This window comes from Danio rerio, chromosome 1, assembly GCF_049306965.1.
Source record: "Danio rerio strain Tuebingen ecotype United States chromosome 1, GRCz12tu, whole genome shotgun sequence".
Lineage (NCBI taxonomy): Eukaryota > Metazoa > Chordata > Actinopteri > Cypriniformes > Danionidae > Danio > Danio rerio.
In genome coordinates, this window is record NC_133176.1 from 8383019 (window position 1) to 8404862 (window position 21844).

At 36.2% G+C, this 21844-nt stretch overlaps 1 long non-coding RNA gene across 4 annotated transcripts in view; it reads left to right on the forward strand.

Annotated features, from left to right (window-relative positions):
• The window catches only part of LOC141384443 (uncharacterized), a 196225-nt gene that overhangs the window by 13760 nt on the left and 160621 nt on the right, over positions 1-21844 (forward strand). For 2 of the 4 annotated variants that reach the window (XR_012405414.1, XR_012405413.1), the window contains exon 3: positions 19264-19371. The exons of the other annotated variants lie outside the window; for them this stretch is intronic. This is a non-coding gene — a long non-coding RNA (uncharacterized lncRNA). The remainder of the gene's footprint in view (positions 1-19263; positions 19372-21844) is intronic. 4 annotated transcript variants of the gene reach the window in all.

Below are 21844 nucleotides of genomic sequence, written 5' to 3' on the forward strand. Positions count from 1 at the left end.
AATTTAACCCAATGCGTGAAGTTGTGGATATATATATATATATATATATATATATATATATATATATATATATATATATATATATATATTATATGATGCGGTTTGCGCCCTAGGTCTAAATGATCTAGTAAAACATGTCATTTTCTGCTAAATGGTTAAATTAATCGAGTTTGTTTAATACAGTTTCATTAAAATTTAATCCAAGTGTACAAAATAAGGTAATCTTGACAGTGCTTCATTTCCACTTAAGTTTTGCTAGGTTAATTAGTCAAGTTATTGTAATTAGACAAGCCATTGTATAACAATGGTTTGTTGTATAGCTAATAAAAAAAGCTTAATGAGACTACTAATATTGACCTTAAAATGGTTTAAAATAAATAAAAACTGCTTTTATTCTAGCTTAAATAAATCAAATAAGACTTTCTCCAGAAGAAACCAATAATATCTAAAATACTGTGAAAATTTATTAAATATCACTAAATATATGAAAAGGAATAAATATTTCACAGGAAGGTTAATCATTTTGCCTTTAACTGCACAAATTGTTTGTTTTAATAACAAGAAAACAAAAGTAAAACAATCTAAAACCTTTTGTTCAGTCGTTTGACACGTTTGTTCGTGTAAGACATGAGCTCAGTTGGAGAAAATGACATGGCTTTAAAGAATAGAAGTCGGTTGAAGTCGTGCACAAGAGAAAAAGAAATGGAAAAGAAAGTCTCTTGAAACACTTAACTGGATTACTCTTCATGGCCTGACTCAACAGGGCTGGAACGCCGGATAAGCCGCTGCAGATGTGACTTAACATGCAAATGATTCCAAGGATTATTTCAATAATAATGTGCACAGGTTGGAGGTAGAATACTTTTTTCAGCAGAGCATCTAGCTCAATGTCAGAGCAGTCCCTCTTGTTTGATCGCTATGGTTACGCTGACCAGTGGCCAATCGGTTTGCTTAACACAACAAAAACGTGCAATCAGTGAGTGCCAGGCTAGAGAGAGAAAGAGAGAGAGCTCAGGGACTGCACTCGTCTTTCTGCTCATCTTTCTTCATCTCTGCCTTTCATTCTCTCGGTTCGGCGTGTTTTCTTTTCCCCAGGCCTCCTCCTCCTCCTCTCTCCTTCTGCTACTGATGTCTTTTCATGTCAGTTCATGACAGGTTCACTCTTGGTTCACAGATTCTGTTTAACTGAACTGATCTGACAATTTAAGTGAATTTATATTTTTAGTGGGGGAAAAAGCAAGTTTATTTATATAGCACATTTCATACACAATGTTAGTTCAAAGTGCACTGTAAAAAAAAATGTAGTGTTCCACGCAATGTGTTCATGCTGTCCCAACACAAATCGATTAAGTTAACATAACACATTTAGGTGGATTAAACATAAAAAAAAATCAGTTTCCAAAATAAAATCTCCAGAATTGTGTTGTTTAAGCTTATATTAAATAAAAGCAATTCCACGCAAATGTCAAACTTGCCATGAAAAATATAAAGTTTTCAGCAAAAAAGTTTTCAGCAAAATAGCGAAGTTTTGTTTTGTGTAGGCTTGTATTCTACGCTACTGTAAAAATACACAAAAATATCTCTGTCAATGTTTTCAAACAATTATATTTTATTTACCAAAGTCACACAAGTGGCAATTTCCCATCTGTCACATCCATAATGGAGAGAATTCACATCCATAACAAAGCTTTTCCCTCGTTAAATGCAATAATGTAAAATAAAATAAATAATTTTTGTTCTATAGAGAGACCTCTTTTATTCTTTTGAATAGCATTGTTTCTTTTGGGTCGTGCAATTTAATTCACAGAGTTTCTACAAAGTACAGTACATCCGGAAATAATTCATAGCTTTTCACTTTTTTTTTTGTTTGTTACAGCCTTATTACGAAATGGATTAAATTAATTTATAATCTCAAAATTTCCTCAAAATACCTCATAATGACAATGTGAAATTTTTTTTTTTTTTTTATTGTTGCAAATATATATATATATATATATATATATATATATATATATATATATATATATATATATATATATATATATATATATATATATATATATATATAGAATTTATATTCAATTGGAATTTGCCACAAGACATTTGAAGGACTCTCAAACCATTAAAAAAAAAAAATAATTCTCTGGTCTGATAAGACTAAAATTGAACTCTGTGGAGTGAATTCCAGACGTTACATATGGAGAAAACCAGGCACCGCGCATAAGGCTGATACCATCCCTACAGTGAAACGTGGTGGTGGCAGCATCATGCTGTGGGGATGTTTTCCAGCAGCAGGAACTGGAAGACTAGTCAGGATAGAGGGAAAGATGAATGCAGCAATGTACAGAGACATCCTGAATGAAAACCTGCTTCAGAGTGCTCTTGACCTCAGACTGGGGCGAAGGTTCATCTTCCAGCAGGACAATGACCCAAAGCACAGTGCCAAAATATCAATGGAGTGGCTTCACAACAACTTTGTGAATGTCCTTGAGTGGCCCAGCCAGAGCCCAGACCTAAATCCTATTGAAAATCTTTGAAGAGATCTGAAAATGGCTGTACACAGTCACTTCCCATCCAACTTGATAGAGCTTGAGAGGTACTGCAAAGAGGAATGGGCAAAAATTCCCTAAGACAGGTGTGCCAAACTTGTGGCATCATATTCAAAAGGTCGTGAGGCTGTAATTGCTGCCAAAGGTGGATCAATAAAGTATTGAGCAAAGGCTGTGAATACTGATGTACACGTGATTTTTCAGGTTTGTTATTTTTATTAAAAATTAAAAAATATATATTTTTTCACATTGTCAATAAGGGGTATTGTGTGAAGGATTTTGAGGAAATAAATTAATTTAATCCATTTTAGAATAAGACTGTAACATGAAAAAGTGAAGCGCTATGAATACTTTCCTGATGCACTGTACATATACACAGAGGATGGCTTAAATCACAAAAAAAATATTCATTAGGTTTTCAAAAATTTTTTAAAGCTAAGTGATTGCAAACAATGTATATGGGCTGAATTTAAACAAATTAAATTACTACATCTAATGTTTGTTGCAGTTCAGCTCACTTAATTACTACAAAAAAATAAATAAAAAATTAAGAAGGATTTTGCACAGCACTGTACATTACACAATGCCATATTTACATCTTCATCACCAATGTTTAGCAGTATTCGCATTAGTCATGCTTTCCACGCTTCCAGCACGTGAGTCTATGTCCCTTTAGTGATGGATCAGGCTCTTCGCAGACACCGGGAGGCTTTGCTTTGACTGACAGCTGCTGGAGCTGCGCAGCCTGAGACGCATCTCCACACTACTGCACTTGTTCTTGGCTAAATGGGCAATACAGCAGGAGTCTGTTTCATTAGTGGACTCCTCTGAGAGAGACCCACACACACAAACCCTCATTAATTAGTGCAAGCCCATCACTGGCAGCAGCCTCTGAATCACAACCAGCTCTGTTTAGCTCAAGGAAACTCTGAGCCCTTCTGAACTCGCAGCCTCAGTCTGTTTTCATAAACACCTTAAATGAACCACTTCAAACTTTTTGTTTACCTTAGTTTGTTTTTATTATATATGCATTTTTAATTGGCGCATAACTCAGACTGCATTGTTTGTGGTGTACACTGTAAAAAATGCTGGGTTACACACTATTGATTTATGTTGGGAGCTTGAAGGAATTAAGTTAACTTGTTCGTTTTTGCAAATTTAGGTTGATTGAACATAAAACAATGAAGTTGCCCCCAAAAAACACAATCGTGTTGGTTTAACTTGTTTTAATCAAAAGTAGTTTGAACAAACAGCAAATGTCTTTTTTTTAGTGTATAGACATGAATCAGGACCTATTAATTTATTTTTCTTCTGCTTAGTCACCATTTATCAGGGGTAGCCACAGCGGAATGAACCGCCAACTATTCCAGCATATCTTTTATGCAGCGGATACCCTTCCAGTTGCAACCCAGTACTGAGAAACACCCAAACACTTTCGCATTCACACACACACACACTCATATACTAGGCCAATTTAGTTAATCCAATTCACCAATAGAGCATGTCTTTGGACCGTGGGGGAAACTGGAGCTTCCGGGGGAAACCAACATGGGGGGAACATACACAGAAATGGCAACTGGCACTCGAACCTGTGATCTTTTTGCTGTGAGGTGACAGTGCTAACCATCCGCCCGAATCAGGATTATTGATGTGTTATTGCTTTCGTAAACTAACAAATTGATACATTTCACATGGTGGGGTTTAAAATGGCCCAAATGTCATGACAATATCAGATATAAATCTAAATGCACATGTATTTGGTTAGCTTAGAGCAGGATGTGTTCAAACACGGTCCTGGAGGGCCGGTGTCCTGCATAGTTTAGCTCCAACGTCCTTCAACACACCTCCCTGGAAGTTTCTATTATACCTAGAAAGAGCTTGATTAGCTGGTTCAGGTGTGTTTGATTGGGGTTGGAACTAAAATATGCAGGACTCCGGCCAAATTCAGTCAAATGTGACGGTAAAGATTTACCTTCACCTATACAATACTTTTTTAACTGAAAAATGAATAGTTTACTTTTTCCTATGAAATACAAAGAAATGGTAACGTTGAATTAAATATATATTTTAGAAAGGATTTTTAACAACTAAAACCTAAAATGACTGCTGAAGTAAAAAAAAAAAACATTGTATATACATATTTAAATGTACACCACAATTATTTCAAAACAAACAAATGACTAAATTCATTTAAAAAAATAAATATATGGCAAAATGGAACTCTAAAGTTTTTTTTTTTACTATTTAATGCAATTAATGCATTACAATGTTAGCAAATTGAATTATATTTAATAAATGAATATATATATTATGTCTTTTCACAGAGCAATGATACTCATAAAGGCTGTGTCGCTGACAATGCTCAATTGATAAGAATGGGCCCAAAGTGTGCCAAGAAAATATCCCCCACACCATTACACCACCACCACCTGCCTGAACCATTGATACAAGGCAGAATGAATCCATGCTTTCATGGTGTTGACGCCAAATTTTGCCGAGGAATTCAAGACTTTTCAGACCAGGCGACATTTTTGTAATGTTTTATTGTCCAATTTTGGTGAGCCTGTGCGAATTGTAGCCTCAGTTACCTGTTCTTAGCTGACAGGAGTGGCACCCGGTTTGGTCTGTTGCTGCTGTAGCACATTTGCCTCAAGGTTGGACGTGTTGTGCGTTCAGAGATGCTCTTCTGCGGACCTCTATTGTAACGAGTGGTTATTTGAGTGACTTGTCTTTCTATCAGCTCGAAACAGTCTGGCCCTTCTCCTCTGACCTCTAGCATCGACAAGGCATTTGTGCCCACAGAACAGCCGCGTACTTGATATTTTTTCTTTGAGATGGTTGTGCGTGAAAATCCCAGTAAGTCAGCAGTTTCTGAAATACTCAGACCAGAGGCACCAGCAACCATGCCACGTTCAAAGTCACTTAAATCACCTTTCTTACCCATTCTGATGCTTGGTTTGAACTTGAGCACATCATCTTGACCATGTCTACATGCCTAAATGTACTGAGTTGCTGCCCTGTGATTGGCTGATTAGAAATTTTGCTTAACAAGCAGTTGGATAGGTGTACTTAATTAAGTGTCCGGTAAATGTATATACAACAATGGTTTCCAGCACATGCACAGGTAAAACTAAATGAATACATTTTTAATATGCTTAATATGTTAATACTGCAACTTCAACAGACATTTAACTGACTATAAGGAACATTGCAAGTACATGTCAAATTACAGTAACCCTAACCCCAACCTAACAGTCTACGTTTAACTTAGTCTACTTTTAACTTAAATTCAACAAACAGACCAAAATAAAGTGTGTCCACTATTTAAAGCACATAATTGTTAAGGCTAAACAAACACACAAAACATATACTAACACTAATCACTCCTCACCAAGCTACAGTGCATTATTTGTTGTAGTTAGATGTTGTTTCAGGGATGCCAACAGGGGATTTTTTCATTGCCATGTCCTCATAGAGCAGACATCATGTTTTATGGCAGACGCAGCCCTGATTTGGGCACTCAAGAGTGGCCACAGATGGCAGATCGGGCTGACCATGTGCATACTGCCTATGGAGTTGGCAAAGCGCACAACTTACAGTACGTCCTGCCATTGATGTGCTTGTGAGAATACATATGGGCAACTAGTGGTCTCCTTGCTTCTCCCTGTTGTTTATATTCAATCCCGAGACACTAAAGACTGAGGCTGTCACAATCACAGCGTCTTCCTCATTAGTGCTCAGACTGGATAACCGTGTGTTTTGATGAGCACCGAGTCTTGTCTTCGGCGGTCCTGTTGTTGAGATTCGAGTTTCACAATAGAGGGACAGAAATGAATGGCAGGTGGACATGTTTATTCCCAGCATGCCTGTTGACGGCACACAGCTGAAAGTGTCTCCCTACTGCTGTCCAAGCTGCTCTGCTTTTTGAGACATGGTCAAAGAGCGTCAGAGGAAAGTTTTCCTGCCCTTAGCAAGACACTGAGGTCACATGAAAATTCAATGATGAAGTAGAACAACAGGCTTCTGGAGGTAAACAAAAAAGTGTTCATTTTCATTAAATGTATTTAAAGTTTGTGTGAAATCAAAATGTACAATGTTTATTTTGCTAGCGCACATTGTTGTTCTTTTGGTGAACAATTCATCTTTTCAAGTTAATCCACTGGAAAACCAAAAAAATCAAATTCAATCATAGTCTGATCATTCCAGACCTCCAGCTTCCACATCTTGAGTGTCAGTCCTTCTCTGTTGACGTTAGTTTGACTGTTTTAGCCACAAAATTTTGAAAGATTTTTTTGAAATAAAAAAAAGATAGATGTTAGTTTTAGGCCCCATTTACACTGATACATTTTAGTTTTAAAAATGCAAACGTTTTGCTATGGTAACACCTTCCATCTTCACTACCCTGGAGTATTCGAGCGCAGTAAACAAAGCATTTTGGTAACGCTGAAGATGTCATTTTGGTTTTTAAACGTTGATGCTTTGAGACAGTGTGGATGGGAGAAAACGGAGACATGGCTGCAGACATTCACTAATCTAATTGGGGCTTTTTCTCAATTAGGGCTACAACAATGAATTGTTTAAAATTGATTACTAAAATTTCATAATCGATTTGTCATGTCATGCGACGCAGAGACGTTTGATTATTAAAACAACTAGTTGAGCGTGGAGCGAATTGAACGCACTCTGCCTCTCTTGCGTGATGATGCCAGCAGACTTTGGCGGCTCATAGACAGGACTGAGCAAAAAAACGAGCTGAGGTAACGTTAGAAGAAAGGTACATGGTGAAGCAAAGAAATCTGTGTAACCCTATTCTTTGTCATATCATCACAGTTATGCAGTGTTTTTAACCGCCCAATGCTTATTTTATGTTTTCGACGTGTAAATACACACAAGTACCAGTAAAACCATACATTTAGAGTTTGTAAAACACACAAGAAAGTCTATGGAAGTCTAACAACTAATTTAAATATAATTTGCCGATGTGTAGTATTCATATCAGATTCCGTCTATTCTTCTGCATGCATTTTTTGGAATAACATGAATTTACATGCTGAATGTTGTATGTTCTGCTTTTATATCTGTTCTTCCTCTTTGTGGTTTTTCTCTTCGTCGTCATTTTCTTCTTGGTCTGGCCTAGTCTTCATCATTGTCACTGTCTTTCTCTTGGTCTGCGTCGTCTGGTTATCCTCTTCATGGTCATCGTCTTGGATTTTCTCTTCGTCGTCATCTTCTTCTTAGTCTGCTTCGTCAGCTTCACTTTGGACCTTCGCTTGGTCATCTGATTTTCTTAGTCTCTCTCTTCATTGTCATCTTCTTCTTCTTGGTCTGGTCTTAGTCATCATTGTCCACTGTCTCTCTCTTTGTAGTCATCTTCTTGGTATGTGTTATCTGGTCTTCAGATTTACTTTGGACTTTTGCTTTGTCGTCATCAGATTTTCTTTGTTTTTCTCTTCGTCTTCTGCTTCTTTTTGGTCTGGTCTTAGTCTTCTTCATTGTCACTCTCTTTGTAGTCATTTTCTTGGACCTCCATCATTTTGGAATTTCGCTTGGTTGTCATTTTCTTGGACTTTGTCATCTGATCTTTTTGTTGGACTGCTCTTAGTCTTCTTCATTGTCACTATCCACTGTCCCTCTCTTTCGCTGCGTCGTGCAGGGCTTCTAATTTTCATCTTTACCTTGGACTTTTGCTTTATTGTCATCTTCTTGGTCTTTGTCATGTTTTTTTCTTGGTCTTTTTCTTCATCGTTATCTTTTTGAATTTTGTCATCTGATTTTCTTAGTCTTTCTCTTCATCATCTTGGTCTGGTCTTAGTTTTCTTTATCGTCTGCTACATCATCACTGGCTCTCTCTTTGTAGTCATCTTCTTGGACTCTCTCTGGATTTCATCTTGGACTTTCTCTTTGTCATCATCTGCTTAGTCTTCATCTTCATCGTCTTGGTCTTCTTTGTTGTCTCCAACTTGTTCTTCTTCTATCAGAGTCGGGGATAGAACCCGGGTCTCTGGTGTGAAAGGTGAGGCACGATACCACTGAGCTACTTGGAGGTGATGAGTTCGATCAACAAAGGGTAACTTGCTTCTTTTCAAAAACAGAATTGACAGTAACAACAAAGTACAAATTCAGGGATGTTTGCTAATATAATCATTATTATAATATTTATTATTATAATTATTATAACAGCTCATATTATTTTTTTCACTTGATAACACCTTGCCTAAATATATTTCTATTTTTAATTCCAATTTATTAAAAGTTACAAAAATATGATATTTAAATATTAGCATTAATTTTTGCTTTCATTGCTTACTTTAAATAGAGAAAGCTCTTGGTCTTGTGGCTTGTCAGGGGTCAGTCAGGGCAGATGATAATGTAGTACATGGCATTTCATTAAGCAAGTTGGCTTTGTCTAAGTGTCACTGGACTCAGACAGATGGCCTGCTCTTACTTCTGCTCTGTGGAAGTGTCAGTCCTGCTGTTCACACAAGAATTAATTACTCTACAGTAAGCTGAGAAATAACCTGATGAGTTGGACTGGCCTTGACTCTGTGGAGTCGTGTAACAAATAAGCTTACCTATAGGTACAGAAAGTGTTGACTGTTGAGATCATGTGATAAATGAGCTAAGTTTTTTCATATTTCTAAAAGTTACTTAGACTTTAATTTATTAAAAAAAATATTTTTAATTTTAATGAAATATATATATATATATATATATATATATATATATATATATATATATATATATATATATATATATATTTATTTATTTATTTATTTTTTTTTTTTGTGTGTGTGTGACCACCATTACATGTTGTGCATTTCAAAGTGTTTAAGTATTATTTAAAGTTCTTCTAAATTTGTAATTATATTTCTTGGGTTACATATACAGTTGATTTAGACTGATCTCAGAAGTAATTTTAGGACAGTTATTGCTCACTAAGCAAAGCAACAAACTGCAACTTTTGCAGTATCTAGTAGAATAACTTGTAAAATATTATGTACTGTCATGCAAGCAAAAATAAAATAAATCAGTTATTATAAATAAAATATTGAACTAAGTTGAGAAATGTGTTGAAAAAAATCTTCTCTTAGTTAAACAGAAATGGTAAAGTAGAGCCATTGTGGTCCAGTGGTCAGTGCGTTGGGTTATGATGCTGATGATCTGAGTTCGAAACTCACCATAGTAATTTTTTTTTCCCTCTTCATTTTTAGTGTTAAGGCATATAATACTGTTTGGGTTACTTAGGTGTACATATAAATCAGTTATTAGAAATGAGCTATTAAACTATTGTTTAGAAATTTGTTGAAAAAAATCTTATCTTATTTAAACAGAAAAGGGTAAACAGCACTGTTGTGGTCCAGTGGTCAGCATGATGTGTTATGATGCTGCCGACCCGGGTTCGAACCTCACCTGAGTATTTTTTTTTTCTTTCTTTCTTGATTTCATTTTTAGTGTTAAGACTTATAATACTGTTTGGGTTACTTAGGTGTGTGTATGTATGTATATATATATATATATATATATATATATATATATATATATATATATATATATATATATATATATAAAATGTATTATTATTATTATTTATAATATTTATTATTATTATTATTATTATTTATTTTTTTATTTTTTTATTTTTGTATGAGTGTGACCACTGTTAAATGTTGTACATTTCAAAGTCTTTTAGTTGTATTTAAAGTTCTCCTGAATTTGTAAGCAAATTGCTTGAGTTACATATACAGTTGATTGAGACTGACCTCAGAAGTAATTTTAGGACGGTTATTGCTCACTAAGCAAAGCAACTAACTGCAATTTTTGCTTATTAAGCTGCAAACACCCAAAGCATGGCTGCTTCATCAAGGTGACAACCTCCAAACTTAAGTCTTTACAAGGAACTCTTCTAAATTTTCAAACTAAAATGAGAATTAACCTAACAAGTCTTTCTAATAATTTTAAACACCTAAGATTACTTTTATTGTCAACATTTCTCTTTCTTAATTCAATCCCATCATAAAAAGCAAACTGGGAACTGCAAATCCCTGAATCAGGTAGTTGAGCCAACTCCATTCCTTCATGTTGTCCTAACACAAAACCAAAAAGTTATGGTTTACAAATGTAAGTGGACTGAACATAGAACAAATAAATTGAACTAAGAAATGACAAAAAATGTGTTGTTTCAGCTCAATTTAACCGGGTATAAAAAAAGAAAAAGAGGTACTATAACTAGTAACTATCTCCGTTTCACCCCTGGAAATAAAGTGTCATGATACTGAAGTCCTTTTATACTTACTGCAAGTCCTTTGCAATAGAAGAATTCATGCAAGATTCAAGTGAGAAAGAATATCATATAGGCTTTGAAAGAAGTGAAGGTGAAGCTTCTTTAAAGTTCTGCTGAATCGCCTGCTAAGTTATAAGGTGTGAGGAAAAAAAAGAAAAGAGTTGGGTAATTAAATGCCAGTCAAATGAATAACTGCTATGCCTGTCATAAAAGCCACCGAGTGATTTTACTGTGTAAGAAAGATCAGTTATTTAGATCATCTCAGACATTTAAGAGACACGAGCAGTGTATAAATTGAGCTTAAAAGAGCAGGATCAGCTGAAGTAAATAGACTAATTCAAAAATACATCTTCAGTGCGTTTATTCTGTCCACAAACATTTGCACTTTTAAACTTGAATGCAAAAATGACTTTTTGTGTAAATGTGTATTTATATAGCGCATTTATTGTGTATGGCCATACACCCAAAGCGCTTCACAATCATGAGGGGGGGTCTCTCCACACCACCACCAGTGTGCAGCATCCACTTGGATGATGCGACGGCTGCCACAGGACAACGGCGCCAGTGCGCTCACCACACACCAGCTTTTGGTGGAGTGGAGAGACAGTGATAGAGCCAATACGGTGGAAGGGGATGATTGGGAGGCATGATCGTAAGGGCCGATAGAGGGACTTTGGCCAGGACACCGGGGTTACACCCCTGCTCTTTCACGAGAAGTGCCATGGGATTTTTAATGACCACAGAGAGTCAGGACCTCGGTTTAACGTCTCATCCGAAAGACGGCGCCCACTGACAGTGTAGTGTCCCCTTCACTTTTACTGGGGCATTAGGACTCACAAAGACCACAGGTTAACCACAGGTTGAGCGCCCCCTGCTGGCCTTACTAACACTTGTCAATACAAGAAAGTTAACCAAATGTGCTCACATTATTGTACATATTTAGTAATGCATACAACAAGTTAGTTTTAAAATAAATTCTTGCTTTCATGCAGAAGTGTAAAAAAAAAAAGTGTAATGGAAACAACTTCAAGGTTCACTGAACAGTGTAACACATATAATTTATTGGCATTTACTGAGCAGAGCCAAGTCATTGATTTCAGTTGCATTTAAGTAATTATGGGCAAACATATGTCTGAGTAAGTCAGACGGAGGGAGCTCAGTTTATCCACGCAAGATGCACATATACCTCAGAGATCAAGAGCACATGTGGTTATTTACATATGGAAATGACGGAAAAAATGTATTTGCATATGGAAATGATTATGAATTAGTGCGGGAGTATACATACTGTTTACTCACCTCATGTTCGAGTCAACCCCCGCAAGCTCCATGGCATAATTTTAGCATATATTACATATAGTTCTGGAGCTAATGAGTCTCAGTGTTACTGTGTGTCATGTTGAATATGACTGAGGAGAACTTGTGGGTGAAGAAAAACAATAAAGTGGTAATACAGCTATAAATAATTACATTCTAATGATGTTTTAATCATACGTATAGCTGAAATCAAAATTATTCGCTCTCCTGTAATGTTTTTTTTTTTTTTTTGTCAAATATTTTCCAAAGGATGTTTAACAGAGCAAGGGACTTTTCACAGTATTTCCTAAAGTATTTTTTTTCTTCTAGAGAAAGACTTATTTGTTTAATTTTGGCTCGAATAAAAGCAGGTCTAATTTTTTTTAACCATTTTAAGGTCAAAATTAATAGCCCTTTTAAGCAACCCAAGCTCATTCTGGAAACGTAGCCCCGCGGACGTTTCTGGAGACCACGGTTTATGTGGCCGGAGGTACGTACGGCCGTGTTTAGTTTTTTCGAGCGAACGCTGCAGGGCGGTGTGGCGCCGCTCCGCTCCTCCTCTTTGCGCTCGCCGGCCGACGGCTCGCCTCCAAGTGGAGGGCTTTCCCGATGCAACCAGTTTGTTCGCTTAGCTCACAGCGTTACGTCGGCGGAGCGGAGCCCCCGGAGGAGAAGGAGCCGGCCGCGGGGACAATGACCGGGATCGAGTCCGGGGAACAGCGGTTCCAGAAATCAGGTAAGATGAAAAACGGAATCCGAAAAATAAGGGAGAGAACGCGGCGGGATCCGAAAACGCGGTCGAAATCAAAGACGAGGGCTTTTGCTTTTTTTTTTTTTTTGGACGGCTTTTGCAAACCGTCGCTTGGGTTTATGGAAGGAGGAGGAGGAAGAGGATATATATATATTATATATATATATATATATATATATATTATATATATATATATATAATTATTATTATTATTATTTTATTTATTTTTTTTATTTGGATGTACTCACAGTATGCTATCCATGCTATAAGTGTGAGTACTCTGAATTGGGCTCAGGTACGGTTCACTTGGCCGGCAATGGCCCGGTTGGAAGAGGTGTGCCAGAGCGCGGATCTATATATATATATATATATATATAGATCTTTTGCAAAATACAAACAGTCCAAATACAACAACAGTGCAAAATACACACAGTGCAAATACAACGACAGCATACTCCTACAAAAACAGGACAATGTAAAATTGGCAGTTTTCTGTACCATATAAGGTTCAACTTTTACAAAGAACTTTTACAGAACTGTTCTTTAAGGAACATAATTTGTACCACTGTGTACCTTTACTTTTAAGAGTGTATTTCTAACTGGAAATGTTATTTTAGATTAATATTCACTTGCATATATTTGAAGTATTTACCGGAATATAGCAGACATTTAGATGACATATCTATAAATCACAGACACACGCACACACACAGTAGGACTGTACACAGCGAAGCTAACATGATAAATGTCATGTTTCTCATGCATGTGTTCCGATAGACAGACAGATACTGAGACATGGAGGAAGCATTAAAAATATCTGACTTGTTCACCTTCTCAAGGGCGTTTTGATTGAGCACTGTTTTACGATCAATTCTAAAAGACATGGCCCATATAATATCTATATTATATATATATTCCCATTCCCAGGAAATCCTTGCAGCGCAGGGAATCTGAGATTCATATAATTAAACTTCAGCGAAACGCTTCAGGAAATCAGATGTTACGCTGGTTTGCTAAATAAGAAATGTCGTCTGTCTTTGATCTTTTATTTATCGGCCTCAATACTGCAGTCATTCTTGCCGGCGTATGATAGCGCAAATCCGAAATACAGCTGTTTGTTAATCCACATCTGCGTTGACAGGTGCGCTCAGATATGCTTGCCTGACCCCGCTGACAGTTTCTTGGTTGCCAGATTGCAACCCTTGGCAGGCAGACGTCGCATGAGGGAACACGGGGTCTGATCCACACCAGGTTTTTGTGCTGAAGCCTGCATGCTTTAATCGAAAAAATATCCAGTTTTAAGCTCAGAGCAATCCGACCGCAAAATCCACCCACCGCCGCATTGAACAATAGTGCTAATTGCTCTTGTGAGGTGGGCGTGGTGGCAAAAAAAGTTTTCGCTGGCATGTCTATCAGTCCTCTGTCTCGTTTAATTGAGCATTACAAGCTTGTAATTATCTTACAAAGTGATAAAAGGCAGGCGGTACACTTTTTTTCTTCTTTGTATCTGTGTATTTAACAGCTGAAGAGAAATTACTGGTAATAATTAGCACTTAAGTGATTGATTAATGCATCTGGGCATATAAATCGGTTATTGAAGAGGAATTAAGCAATAATTAACTGGGATTTGAGGGTATTATGTTGGAAAATTGAAGATTTTTGTTATTTCCCCCTATTTTTTGTGCAATAGAATAGACAGAGAAAAACTATTTCTTTTGTAATTATATTATGGGATGTTGATCTCTATTATGTAAATTTTTGATTATGGAAATTCTGTTCATTTTATCAAAGTGGCTACTACAAAATTTCTAGTGGTTTGAAACGATTTGTTGGGTGGCACGGTAGCTCAGTGGTTAGCACTGTCACCTCAGCAAGAAGGTCACTGGTTTGAGTCCTGGCTGGGCTAGTGCTAGTTGTGAATAGGATGAACTAAATTTGGCTGTAGTGTATGCGTGTGATTGCGAGAGTGTGTGGGTGTTTCTCACTGCATTGTGGCTGGACGGGCATCTGCTGTGTAAAACATGATGGAATAGTTGGCGGTTCATTCCGCTGTGGTGACCCTTAATAAATAAGGGACTAAGCCGATGGAGAATGAATGAATGAATGAATGAATGAATGAATGAATGAATGAAACAATGTGATTTATAATAAAATAATATATAGAGGATTTACCCACCTACGTCACACTTGATATGGCACGGGTTCCTGTTTGCAAAAAAAGACAGTTTTTTTCCCCTAATGTAAATCTTATTTGAGAAAAATGCCATTGAAAAAACATGAATCAGAAACAACTGTAACATCACACTTGGCATCATTAATATTTAGGAAAGGTCCCTTTAGAGGTACACTGTAAAATGTGTTTAGTTGACATTTAAAAAAAAAAAAAATGAGTAAGCCTGTTGCTTTTTAAACAATTCGCTATGCCTTAAGGTTGAGTAAATTAACTATATGCATTATTATAAAAATTAAGTTAGGCCAACTTAACAGTTTGAAAAAAAAAACACTAATTTAAGTCAGTGTGTTGCTTTTAAGGTTATAGGTTTAATCCAGTCTAATTAATTTAGACTGTTTATATTAAAGGTTGAGATAATACCGTTGACAATTTGCCCTGTGTTGTTGAGATTGAATGCAAGATGCTGTTACAATGTAAACTTTAGCTACTTTAACTGGCAAATTCTGGCTACCTAGATTACATTGCTAAGTGTTATGATGATTTTTTTCGTGGTGGTTAATATCAATTCTCACGATTGTGGTCATACACATTAAATTTACAAAAGATACATCTACTGTTTGTCAATACTTTGAATATTCCATAGTGATGCTGCTGATAAGCTCTTTTGCTGCTGATGAGCTCTTTGGAATGTTATACAAATGCGCCAGCAACAGTTGTATCACATTAGTTCACTGCATTATATGTTACCTTTAAATAGAGTAATATTATCAACAGTAAAATAATTGATGAAAATGTAAAGAAAAAAAAATCACATTCAATTCCCAATGATATTTCAGATTTCAGATCAGCGAGCAACACTAAATATTTCATTTCATTTTTATTTTATTTTACGGACAGACATAAAATTCTCCTGGCCCTCTGCTGCTTTAGTCCCTGAAAAGCAGAACTGTTTATTGAGTATTCTATCAGGGATTCTGGAAAGCAGGAGATGATGGCTGCCACACAATCATCTTAGGCTCTCTAAAGAACTTTTCCCACTGGTAACTTTTCAAACAAGATGTAATGGGCTTTGAACCAGCCATCAAAAACGAGGGAGTGTTTTTTGTTAGCCTGAATAGTTTATGTGGATTGGGGATTCTCTGAAATATTTGTTCTGATGCTTGTGCTCTTAGACAAAAAAAAAAATAAAATCAAATAAATAAATAAATAAATTGTTTGACGCATTAAAACCAATTTCCACCATACTAGTGCTGGTTCTCATGCTACAGACATCTGCTAACAAATAGCAGTTAATGGTCTAATAATAGGCAGTTGATAAGTAGTTAATGGTGTGTGATAATGGTAATAATGCTTAAAGTGTTATCTTTTTTAATACAGGTACTGTATTGCTGACAGGTTTGGAAAGCTGTTTCACAGAGGGTCAAATGTAGAGCAAAAGCCAGGATGTTTTTTATTTATTTTTTATTTTTTTTGTGAACAGCTTGAGCACTTCCAGTGAGTCAGTTTTACGCTTGGCAGAATTATTTTTTTTCAGTCTCTGAAATGGCCCTGATATTCTTCAACTCGAGAGCAGATGGCATTGGAACAATTCCTTTTGGCTTTTTCTTTGCCACAGAATGACAAGCAATTTTTAAAAGCTTTCTGGAAGCCGCACAACCTTTTTTAGCTGAACAAAGTACACATTACCTCAGTGCTGAGTAACATCAATGTGTATCTGTGATTGTGAGTTTGAAGAGTTGTACACTGAAAGCAAAAAATGGTGTGGGATTTATGGAAAACTATTTTCATTCTTCATTTGCTGGTAAATATAACAAACTGCAAATTTTGTAAATTCTTTTTGTTTTGTTTTTGGTCTATCTATCTATCTATCTATCTATCTATCTATCTATCTATCTATCTATCTATCTATCTATCTATCTATCTATCTATCTATCTATCTATCTATCTATCTATCTATCTATCCATCTATCCATCTATCCATCTATCTATCCATCCATCCATCCATCCATCCATCCTCTTTTTTTTGCTTAGTTCCTTTATTACAGTTTTTCTCAGTTGCTTTGGTGCATTTCTCACACGCCAGTGTATTTCTGCACAACAGTTAATGCATTTCTCAAAACAATTAGTGCAAACTGCAAAACCTAGCTGGTTACCTGCAAAAGCGCGTCACATGCTCAAAATGGATAGTTCAATCCTCAAAAGCAAGTATTGATGTCAATCAAAGTGTCAGTGTCATCAAAATGAAAATTCCTGACACCATTGTTTATGAATAAGATAGTCAAATGGCTTTGTCATGTTTTCATTATGAGTTTATTCTGGACATTTTTTCAATGCAATAAAGTCAGATGTTGGTGACACTTCCTGAAAATGCTCAAGACAGCACTATATACTATTTGCACAGCCATTTAAAAACTACAGTAAAGTTGGACATCACTGCATTTAGTGAGGTATCTGAGTACAAGACACTGAATATGTATATTTCACATTTTTACTCTGCATTTGCTCTTTACAATCCTAATTTATTCACAGCATTGTGCAAAAGGATAAACACACCCTTATTTACAACAAACATAAACTCCCTTTGAGTTGAACTGTGCACAACTGTAAACAATATTGCAGTACATATTGGACCTGAACCTGCAACATTCACATGTCTGTAAATCATTCATGAAATTGTTCTATTTTAAAGAGATTTTCAGGAAAATAAAGTTTACAATTTTTTTTTTTATAAAGTTTGGTTGACCGATTTTGACATCAAGTTCAACAGTTTTGTATGTAATGACTCAAGTAATGAAATGAAGACTATTAGTTTTATATGGAATGACTATTCAGCATTTACAAGTTTAGTTAATTTTGACTGACATGACATAAGCAAATGATAATGTTATAAACAGCAGAGAGTTAAATGAAAGCAATTGAGGCATGTCCAAAAGCATTTGCAATTTGTTGAAAGGAATGAGAAACTGCTACTAGGATGTGCACAAATGACTAATTGTTTTGACAAATGCATGACCTGTTGTGCAAATGTAAATAGTGTTGTGAGAAATGCACCAAAGCGACTGAGAAAAACTGTAATCAGGGGTCACCACAGCGGAATGAACCGCCAACTTATCCAGTATATGTTTTACACAGCGGATGTCCTTCTGCTGCGACCTAGTCGTGGGAAACACACATACACTCATGTAGGGTTGGGGCGATGTTGACCAATTTGGCATCGTACAATATCTAATGTGAAACATTTAATGGACAATGGCATCATCGTCATAGGCTGGGGTGGTGGTGGTGGTTGTTGTTAAATAATAATTAATTCATAATGAATTAAATAATTGTAGCCTACCATTTTCACTACCTGACCGTGTTTAAAAGGGTGTCACGATCACCAGCGATCCAGGCTTGCAGATTGCTGGTAAACATGCACCATCACCCGGACTACAATTCTATCACTGTATAAACTACATATCCCTTCATGCACCTCAAACATTCCTGTTCCTGGATCTCCAACGGTTGCACACACACAGCTGGTGGCTGATCAAGGACTGATTACAAGGATTATTTATACAGCTCACGTTCCCACACTCTTTGCTGAGTCTTGTTTCCTGTAACATGTATGCGGCTTTCTTGCATTATTCTTCTGTAGTTTTTGATCCCTGTTATCGTTTATGCTGTTTGCCTCCTACACCGACCTTTCGCCTGGGACCACGACTATTTATTGGATTACCCTCATGTATCTCTTTGTTCCAGTTTGACCATTGCCAGCCTGACTAAGCTATTAATAAAACCTGACTCTTAGTGTTACAAAAGTTGTGTTCACATTAATGTGTATTAATGAATTAATTAAACCCATAAACGGGTTATAGTAAAATGCTTAGTGTATTGTTACCACAGTATATATATTTTTTTGTTTTATCCTCGATTTGCGATAACATATCTGAGCTGGAATACAATTTCTGCAGACAATGTGACCTTAGTCTTTTTTTATTGTTACAAAATGTAATAATTCTTGTGAAGGCACAACTTAAAGTTCCAGCGCTGGGCTGCTGGAGGTCACAGTGAGCAATGCTGGCACTTTAAAAACGGCGGCCAATAAAGACGACTGAATGGTCAGGTAGAGGCTTGATTTTAGACGTGCTGTAAATTCTGGCCTTTAGTATTGAAGAATCTGTCAGTGTCAGCCTCATAAATTGACCCTCACTTTCCTGAACATATGCTGCAGGAAAGAGGAATCGCTCCATTAAATGAACAAATGTGAATGGACCAGTAAATCCCCAGGGAAATGGATGATGAATCGGACAGAAAGGGAAAGGTTCGCCCACACATGAAGGTACCATTTTTGAGACTTTTAAAAAAGTTATTGACTGTAAAGGAGCCCAAACTAACTAGTTATATCAACCCTAAGTAGATGTGCACAAATCTACATTTTAACTAGTTAGTAGGAACACCAATTGGGCACACTTTATTTTAGGTCACTTTAAAGGGACCTTGTTTATTTTTGAGCTGTTCTCTAATGTCCTTTTATGATATTAACAATATTTCTTTTTATCAAAATCATAAATTTGGAAAAGAGATATTTTTGTATAGTTTCGACACACCTATTGGAACAGAACTAAGAATAGGCACGGTGGACTGTTAGCTGAAGTTAACCCCCACTGTTATGATTGGATAACAGTTCATAAATTTGAAAGTCTGCTTTTTAAAATACTATTTAAAAAGTTATTGACTCTAAAGCAGCCCAGGCTAACTCTTTACTATTACATCAATATGCATAAAGTTATGTTTTCAACTAGTTAGTAGGTATAATAATTGGGAACACTTTATTTTAGGTCTCCTTAAAGAGATTGTGTTTATTTTTGAGCTGTTCTCCTTTTATGATTTTTTTTTTTTTTCATCAAAAATGTCACATTGTTGGCAACCATAAATGTGGAAATAAGAGAGTTTCTGTATAGTTTCAACACACTAGTTGGAACACACCTAAGTAAATGCGTGGCAGATTGTTAGCTGAAGTCAACGCCCACTGTTATGTTGTTGTTACGATTGGCTAACAGTTCACATATTTTAAAATCTTTTGTTTAAAAAGGTTATTAAAAGCAGCCCAAACTAGTTCTTAACTATTGCATCAATCTTAACTAGATATGCACAAGTCATTTTCATCCACAGTAGTTAGTAGGTGCACTAGTTTGTTAAACTTATTTTTAATTTACCAACATTAAGTCAAATAGTTTTAATAGTTCAAAACAAAAATATTTACATAAAACATCTGGGGCCTCATGTATCAACGCTGCGTATGCACAAAAACTTTGCGTACGCCAGATTTCATGCTCACTTTTGGATTTACTAACAATGAAATGAACGTGAGTGTGCGTTGGTCCACGCCAACTTCATGTCTGGCGTACATGCAATTCTTGTGTGTTTGTTTTAATTCCATTGGCGACTCCTAGAGGCAATTATGTTAAATTGCACAGTAAAAAGTATCTTTGAGCCGTGCAATGGCAGCTGTAGGGGACGGGATCATCCGCATGTCTAGCAGGTACAGTATATACGGTTTCCATTCCATGCAGTTGACCAGCCAAACATTAAAGCGCTATTTGTAGCAATCACTGTTTTTCCCAATGTAATCGGAGCAATTGACTGCACGCACATTGCTGTAAAGCATACGAATTTGCATCCGTGAATCAGAAACATTTCCATTCAATAAATGTGCACATAAAATATGATGCTCAAATGCGCTTAACAAAATACACACTCTTATTAATGATTCCCACTTGTCTTCCTAATGATGAAAAGTAGGCAAAATCTGATATGTAGTGGAGGAAAAAAAGAAGAATGAGTTCATCAGATGCTGGATTCGAACTGAGTTCATGCTCGAACGTGTAAAAACATGTTGCCATGCGCTTTACAAGCTACGCCACTAATGCTGCTATAGACACTACAAAATTTTACACCTTTACATCAAACCGTTTCTTTTTTAATTCACTCATAGCGCGCTGTTCAGATCCCACTGCGTTAACCGCGTCAGCTAATCTCATCCACTCTATATTTTTCTTTTGTTATTAATTTGGGAGGAAAAACTTGCAAATAACACCGTTTTTCTCCAGTCTATCTCAGAAAGGAGCACCTCCAATTCACATTCTGTTCAAAGTTTCTCTTTTTGATTGCTTTTGCCATTACTTTTTTCATTTGGTTTTGCCAAAGTAGAGTCATTAACATATTCATACGGGGGAGGAGGCAGGGAGGGGTTTTACGCTCATGCACGTGCGCTCAGTTTCACGTTAAGTCGATGTACAAAGAGAATATGCGTGGGATTCCGTGTACGCAGTGTTTCATACATCTGAATTGTTTACTGCGTACACAATGTTTTAGTACGATTTCAACGCAAGTCTTCATACATGAGGCCCCTGACCTCTTTATAATAAAATAGTGTTAAAGAGACTCTTAAACTTGATTAATAAAATGGTATAAAGTGTGTACAACTAAGTTAAATCAACATTTGTAAGGTGTGAATAATAATAATAATAATAATAATAATAATAATAATAATAATAATAATAATAATAATAATGATGATACAGTAAAACTCAAACAAATTATGATAATCAGTGGCTGTGATAAACAGTGGGTGTGATGCACAAGAAAAGAAACCAAAACGTTTCTCAGAGGATGACAAGTTTATGGAGAAAAGTAAAAAGCACTGCAGTGTTTGGTTGCTCCGTGTTTGTCTGAGGTAAAAAGTCTGCCGTTATCACTGAAATGTGTCTATTCCATACAAAGTGTGAAGGAGATTGGTTAGTTCTACTTGC